Source organism: Euphorbia lathyris, chromosome 2 (assembly GCF_963576675.1).
Source record: "Euphorbia lathyris chromosome 2, ddEupLath1.1, whole genome shotgun sequence".
Classification (NCBI taxonomy): Eukaryota; Viridiplantae; Streptophyta; class Magnoliopsida; order Malpighiales; family Euphorbiaceae; genus Euphorbia; species Euphorbia lathyris.
Window position 1 is genome coordinate 129,773,886 of NC_088911.1, and position 8,795 is coordinate 129,782,680.

Below are 8,795 nucleotides of genomic sequence, written 5' to 3' on the forward strand. Positions count from 1 at the left end.
TCACAAACCCAGCCCATATAAATTCATCTAAATTTATAGCGGGGTGGTTATATATATATATATATATATATATATATATATATATATATATATATAATTTTTAATTATAAAAAACAAAATTTATATTCAAAAGTAAATATTGAATATATAAATGTATAAATTAATTAGTTAATATTGATAGGTAGATCGGGCTGAACCGGCCCGTGTTTGGTTAGGCTTCTCCTCTTTGCTTTTTACAGTTGAAAAGTAGCATTAAATGTTTGGTTAGTGACCTCTTGTTTGTCTTTTACACCTGAAAAACAGCTTTTTCCAACAGCAACCAGCAAACAGCTAACAACAACAGCAAACAGTAGGTAAAACAAACAGACCCTTAGTTTTAAATGCATTAAGTTTCATCAAAAAATTAAACATCTCTAGATTCAAGCAATACTTTAATTGATGTCTTTTAATTTTTCTTACAATGTATGCATTTTCAATGAAAAATTATCTATAAAATAATAAATATTGATTTATCAATATTGATTTATCGATAAATAAATAATCTCGCTTAATGAATTTTCGGTCCCAATGATATGCATTTATCGAGATTTTACTGTAGTAAATACTAATCATCTTAACAAAAGCATACATGTTCTTTTTGGGAAAAAAAATCATCCACGTTTAGTTACATATAAAATATGGATAAGATGCAAAAGTATCCCTAACGTTTATCGATAAATATTGATTTATCGATAAATAAATAATCTCGCTTAATGAATTTTCGGTCCCAATGATATGCATTTATCGAGATTTTACTGTAGTAAATACTAATCATCTTAACAAAAGCATACATGTTCTTTTTGGGAAAAAAAATCATCCACGTTTAGTTACATTTATAGGATAAGATGCAAAAGTATCCCTAACGTTTACTACCAACGGCAATTTTACCCATAACGTCTAAAATAGTACAATTTTAACCTTAACGTTGGCAACGAAGAGCAATTTTACCCCTAATATTGACAAGTTGGATCAATTTTAGACATTATTATAAAATACAAATATTTTATTCTTTATTTTGTACCAATTACAAATTAGTTTATTTAAAAAAAATCATATTTTCTGTAAAAAGTTCATTTTATAACTGACTTTCCATTTACTTGTGAGAATCCAAACCTAATATTGTGCACTTGTTTTGTAATGTTTACCAGCAGGAAACACCAAACAAGTCAATATGAAAAACAAGAGGGAGGCTGATGATCACTATGGATATGGCAATCCTAAGAAAGCTAGAATATGATTTTGTAAGTTCATTTATTCTGGTTGCTTCCAATCTCTGCACCTTTTCTTGAGTTAATTTTGGTTGTTTGACAAGGTGTTTCTATTTCTCATTCTTGCAGATTGATGTAACAGTCGGTTATTATAAATACTTTGGCAGAATGGTATTACATCTGTCAAGAAAGTCATTGATTTTGGCTTTCAAGATGTGGTGGAGCTCTTACATCTGATTCAGCAGGCAACGGAGGCCATAACCGGTGCAGGATTGGTTAATGCAAAATACATTATAGAGGGCACTGAACTTATTGAATACAAGCAGCTGAATCTGTACAGAAATTCTTAAAGATGGATAAAAAAGAGTCAATGATCTAAGAGCTTAACGCGGCAGCCTGTGAGGGCAAACAGTCGAGCTGAAGGCCGTGCCAATTTTACCATTTCGGGAGATGAAACTTTAGCAATTACATCATTGTCATGTATAATTGTTGTGGAATGGAAGTTGGAGCAGGTAGCTTAGGTTGTGCAAGTAAATTAGTAACTGCTCCAAGTTCTGGTCTGCTTGTATCTTTACTGAGTTATTCAATATAGTCCGATTCCTATTGATTAATGAAGTATTTTCATATCAATTTGCTTATCTTGTTCTACCATGTTCCTGCTATCCTTATCTCTAGTAACAGGCAGCATTGGCATCGGGCAATTCTGCATCAAATTCAGCCAGTTTTCATTCTTCTTCGAGTTCATTCTTTTTAGCCAACAGAACTTGATAATTACTTCCAAGTGAACAAAGATATTAATATATATATGCTCATCTACACAAGTATAATTCAGTTTTTGATCCTAGAAAGCAACGTGCCCCAAAACGCGACGCTTTTATTGGGGTTAACACTAATCGATTTAGCTAAATTGTAAGCCTCATCTAAACAGCCAATTCGACTGAGCATGTCGGATACACTAAGTATAATTCTTTGTCAAAGGGCTCAATTTATGTCTACTTTATAATCTTAGAAAAGTTACATGGTTCGGTTTAATTCCTTTATCGTTGCCGGAAAAACTTCAAGTGCTTCATTCTCTCTTCCATTATGTGCATAAGCTGTGATAATTGAAATCCGAGATACAACATCCTTCAAATCCATTCGAATAAAAAACATGTCTTGCTCCATCAATATTATTACATTTCCCATACATGTCTACTAGTGAAGGACACAAGACAAGGTTTTTTCATAGAATGTCCGAAGATTTCATTGGAAATAACGATACAATCGGACAAACATGTAAATCATAATGCAAAATAGAAAATGAAATAAGTATTCGTTAATCTCTCGACTAAGAACAACAATAAAGCACTTACAATACATGACTTGTATTTGTTCAATATTTAAACAACAAATAAATATCATTATTTAGAAAAAATAATCAAATTATTCACATTAGCATCGTTTTAATTTATAAAACCCAAAGAAAGTTAATATTTTTAACACTAAATTATTGACATATAAAAAGATATATCACTATGATTTTTTTTTTACTATGATTGAATCCATTTATTCTAGCAATCATAAATCATGTATGTAATTGAAATAGAATAAACATTAATTATTAGTAGAAAAAAATAAAGAAAAACATTAATACATGACTTGTATTTGTTAAATATCTAAACGGAAAATAAATATCATTATTTAGAAAAAACAATCAAATTATTCACATTATCATCTTTTTAACTTATAAAACCCAAAGAAAGTTAATATTTTTTAATACGAAATTATAGATATATATCTTAAAAAAATTATCACTGTGATTTTTTTTCTTACTATAATTGAAATTTGGCAAAAAAGCATAATTAGGTCATTGATCTTTCATTTTTTGGATTAAACCCTTGATCTTTTATTTGAATACATTAGACTCCTGATCATTTATTTTTTATTTTATTATGCCATTGATTGTTGGAATTAGATTCACACAATATAAAGCTTAAACTCACGTTAATTCATCAAGATCAAAAGCGAAAGCGTACCTGATTCCATAGCGCAGCGGATTGAGCGGAATCGGAAGCGACGTAGGTTGATTGGTCTTCTAGGGCTAAAAGCAACTAGCACGTCTACACTCGATGGGGGGAGGCTGTAGATTTCAGAATGCTCATGCCCTAGGGACCATAACCCTATATTTATACTGAAAACCTAATTGTCGCAATTATTAATCTGCTCATCATAGTATTAGTAAATTACAACTGGGTATCTACACATATTTAAGCCCATACCCATTATATATGCCACAGGCCCATAAACTAATTTAGATCACTTAATCGGGCTCATACATATGATAGCCCATAATTACAATTATACATGTAAAGCCCATAACATTGGATTTTAATCCAACAATCTCCCACTGGGCGAAACATGTATATTCCTATAAATTATGAATCCTTTATGACGTCAAAATATGCTATCATATTTACTATAGGCATATACCAACAATTCCGTCCATTAATCATACTAACATAGAACCAAAGCAGAATCAAACACCTTTAGTGTAACCTTACCAACAATGATCACATATGTTAGCATAATCAAATGACATGAATTAAGTATGGATGTGTAGCATGAAAATTACATGTAATGTGACCTTAACATGCCTATTTCCAACTGGTCCTACTTTAGTGGAGATCAAACAACATATCAGAATGGAGAAAACAACATAAAAGCTTTTATTAATTCAACAAACAGAAAACTGCATAATGTGTCAAATACAAGCACCAAAACATAAACTCCCACTGAGCTCAAATATCATCAAACATCAAAACACCCATATGAGCAGTATGCTCATGAAAGACCTTGGGTGGTAAACCTTTAGTGAGCGGATCCGCTTTCATGGAGTCAGTTCCAATGTGCTCTACTGACACTTGACCATTCTGAATTCTTTCTCTAACTACCAGATACTTAATATCTATGTGCTTATTACTGGTAGAACTCCGATTGTTATTGGAGAACATGACTGCTGATTTATTGTCACAATATATCCTAAGTGGTCTTTCAATACCATTCACAATACGCAGCCCAGTAACAAAATTACGCAGCCACAATGCATGACCAGATGCCTCATAACACGCTATGTACTCTGCTGCCATGGTGGAGGAAGTAGTAAGCTTTTGCTTAGCACTTTTCTAAGAAACAGCTCCTCCAGCCAATAAATAGACATAACCAGAAGTGGATTTGAGGGTATCTTCACATCCAGCATGATCAGAATCAGTATACCCAATGGCCTCCAATTGATCTGATTTTCTATATGTGAGCATGTAGTCCTTTGTTCTCTGTAAATAGCGCAATACCCTTTTGGCTGTTTTCCAATGTTCCATTCTAGGATTGCTCAAGAATCTGCCTAGCACCCCAACTATGAACGCAATATCTGGACGCGTACATACTTGAGCATACATAAGACTCCCTACAACAGATGAATAAGGAAGCTTTTCCATTTCCTTAAGCTCAAAATTATTCTTAGGGCACTGTTTGAGACTGAATTTGTCTCCTTTAGCCACAGGGGTATTACCTGGTTTGCAATCTTGCATGCCAAATCTCTTAAGTACTTTCTCTATGTAACCCTTTTGTGACAATCCAAGAATACCTTGAGAGCGATCCCTATGTATTTGGATTCCTAATACAAAAGAGGCATCACCAAGATCTTTCATCTCAAAATGCTTTGATAGAAATTTCTTAATCTCATGCAATAGAGTTAAGTCATTACTGGCAAGCAATATGTCATTGACATATAAAACCAGGAAAATGCATTTACTCCCACTGAACTTGTGGTATACACAATCATCAGCCAAATTCATCTCAAAACCATACGAGATGACAACTTGGTGAAATTTGTGGTACCATTGACGGGATGCCTGCTTAAGCCCATAAATGGATTTCTTTAATTTGCAGACCATTTGCTTTGGATCACCAATGACAAAATTATTTGGTTGCACCATATAAATAGTTTCGTCAATGTCACCATTGAGAAACGCAGTCTTAACATCCATTTGATGAAGCTCAAGATCAAAATATGCCGTCAATGCCATTATGATTCTAAAAGAGTCTTTCGAAGAAACTGGAGAGAAAGTCTCTTTATAATCAATTCCTTCTTTCTGAGTGAAGCCTTTAGCAACGAGGCGTGCTTTGTATCTTTCCACATTGCCCTTTGAATCCCTTTTGGTTTTAAATAACCATCTAGAACCAATGGGTTTCACACCTTCTGGCAATAGGACAAGATCCCAAACCTCATTGTCTTTCATAGACTTCATTTCCTCATTCATGGCATTAATCCACTTATGAGAATTAGAACTCTGTATTGCTTGTTGGAAGTTGATTGGATCTTCTTCCGCCAAACCAATGCTTTCCTCATATTCTTGGAGAAATACCATATAATCATCTGGAATTGCACTTCTCCTTTCTCTAGTTGAAGAGGAGGAATGATATTGTCTTGTTCTTGATCTGCTTCTGCAACAATGTCAGGAATAATATTTGTATCCTGATCATTATCAGGAGCAATTGGAGAAATATTTATTTCTTCCTCCTCAAAGACAATATCTTTAACCAAATTTCCCCCCGCAAACTCAACATCCTCAAAGAATACTGCATTGCCCGTCTCAAAAAATGCCTTAGTAGTGGGATTAAAAAACTTAAAACCCCTAGACTTTTCAGAGTAACCAACAAAATAACACCTAATTGTGCGAGAGTCCAATTTCTTTTCGTTTGGCCTATATGGCCTAGCTTCAGCTGGACACCCCCACACATGCAAGTGCTTTAGACTAGGTTTTTTGCATGTCCAATGCTCATAAGGAGTTTTAGATGTTGCTTTTGTTGGTACCCTATTAAGGATATAAGCTGCAGCTTTTAATGCCTCACCCCAGAGGGATTCTGGTAGAGTGGAGTAGCTAATCATACTCATTACCATATCTTTTAAAGTTCTGTTTCGCCTTTCAGCTACACCATTCATTCTAGGAGAACCAGGCATGGTGTACTGTGGGACGATTCCACATTCCTCTAGGTATTTGGCAAAAGGTCCTGGACATTGTTCACCTGATCCATCATATCTACCATAGTATTCCCCACCACGGTCAGATCTGACAGCCTTAATTCTTTTGCCAAGTTGATTTTCAACTTCAGCCTTAAAGTTTTTGAACACATCCAGCGATTGAGACTTCTCATGGATGAGTTACAGGTAGCCATATCTTGAAAAGTCATCTATGAACGTGATAAAATATTGTTGACCATTCCAAGATGCTGTAGGGAATGGCCCAGAAATATCTGTATGAATCAGTTCCAAGACATCATTTGTTCTATTGGCTCCTAGTCTCCCTACATTTGTTTGTTTTCCCTTAATGCAACTGACACAGATATTAAAATCTGAGAAATTAGGGGAATTAAGAATTCCATCTGACACAAGCCTTTCAATTCTCTTTTGAGAAATGTGACATAATCGCTTATGCCACAATATAGCAGAATTCTCATCAGTTAATTTTCTCTTCATACCACGTGTACTAGTTTGCAAGGTTTCATAATAAGAAGAAACAACATCAAGCATATAAAGATTATCATAAATGGATAAAGAACCAGTGCCAATTGTAACTGAATTTTGAAAAAGACTAAATTTTCCATTCTCAAATGAACAACAATAACCCAATTTGTCCAAAACAGGAATAGAAACCAAATTCCGTCTAAAAAACGGTACAATAAAAGTCTCAGTCAAATCTAAATAAGCACCAGTTTTCAAAAGTAATCTAAATATGCCAATTGCATCTACTTCCACCGCCTTGCCATCTCCCACATAGATGTATCTTTCACCATCATTTGGCTTTCGGAAGCTCAGGCAACCCTGCATGGACACACTAATGTGAGTAGTAGCACCAGAATCTAACCACCAAGTGTGTCCAGGTACTGAAGATAAATTAACTTCAGAACAAACAAAAGGAAGAAGCGGCGTACCTTTCTTTGCACGCCAAGCGTGATATTTGGTACAATCCTTCCTCATATGTCCTGCAACTTTGCAAAAGAAACATCCATCTTCTGGAGTCTGCACCTTTTGCCTTTTCTGAGGAGCAGGACCTGCAGCTTTCTTCCTTTTATGAACTTTCTTAGAGGCAACAACCAAATGAGCACTTTCAGTTTTATCTTGCTGCAATCTCTCCTCTTCTTGCACACAATGAGAGATGAGCTCATTCAATGTCCATTTTTCCTTTTGACAATTATAGCTCACTCTAAACTGACTGAATTGTGCAGGAAGAGAGATCATTATCAGATGCACGAGCAAGTCTTCTGACAGCTCTAACTTAAGTGCCTTTAATTTAGCAGCAAGATGAGACATCACCATGATGTACTCCCTAATGTTTCCTTTCCCTTTATACTTCATTGCGAGGAGACTTGCCAACAAGGTGCTGGTTTCAGCTTTTTCATTCTTTGCAAATCTCTTCTCAATTTCATCAAGGAAACCCTTAGCTTTTACTACCTCATCAGACATAGTGCCCCTAAAGGCTTCAGGAATGGCACGTTTCATGATCATTAGACTCATGCGATTTGATCTTTCCCACTTCTCATGACGATTTTTATCATGAGGAGTACTAGACGCTGTTAAGGCAGCAGGTTGATCAGTCCTCAATGCAAGGTCTAGATCCATCACACCGAGAACTATCATAATGTTCTCTTTCCAAGCTTTGAAGTTTGTGCCATTGAGCACAGGGATTAAATTGATGCTAGCAGAAATGTTAGCAACAGATGTATTAACTGAACAGAGAAATAAAACAAGCTCACATAAGTTTATTATCAGAAAATGGGCAAAACACAAAATCAAATCATGGTTAATCCCATCACAAGACACCTAGCACAACATCAATATTTAGTCTTTGGACAGAAATATTGAGTTGTAAGTGGTCATCTTGTTGTAGCAATCTAACATTAATAATAAGTCCTGTCAAATAATAAAGTTATCTTTGGACAAGTTTATTATTCACATGGTAAATCAAAATAATTGTTACATATTTATTGCCACAGATGCATATGTAATTCGGCCAGATATTAGCCTTCCTTTGGGCCGGATAATATCCGCATGAAGTAGCATATACACAAACTAAATAGACATCATATAATAAAGTAACCTACATAAGAGAGCCCACTTTGGCGGGATGTTGTTTCAATCAATTTATACATAATATCTATACCATGATTTGAGTAATTTGGAACAAAATATATCATAAACACAATAGTGACACAGAATTAATAATAAAACTCCAAATTAAGTTCAAAATCAAAGATTATAAAAAGAAACGGAATGTAAAATCATGTCAAACCAAAAGGATTAATATCAAAATTCTAAAATTTAAGTTTCTGGATCAAACTTGAATTCCAAATTTTAAGTTTAAAACAAAACAAAATCAAAAGCCCTTCAAGATAATTAATTGAATAATTAAGAAAAGGGTTCTGATTCCATAAAAACCAAGAAAACCAAAACCCAAACAATTTTTCAGTTTTTTTTTCTGATTTGATTAAAATAAAACCAAAAACAGAAATAAA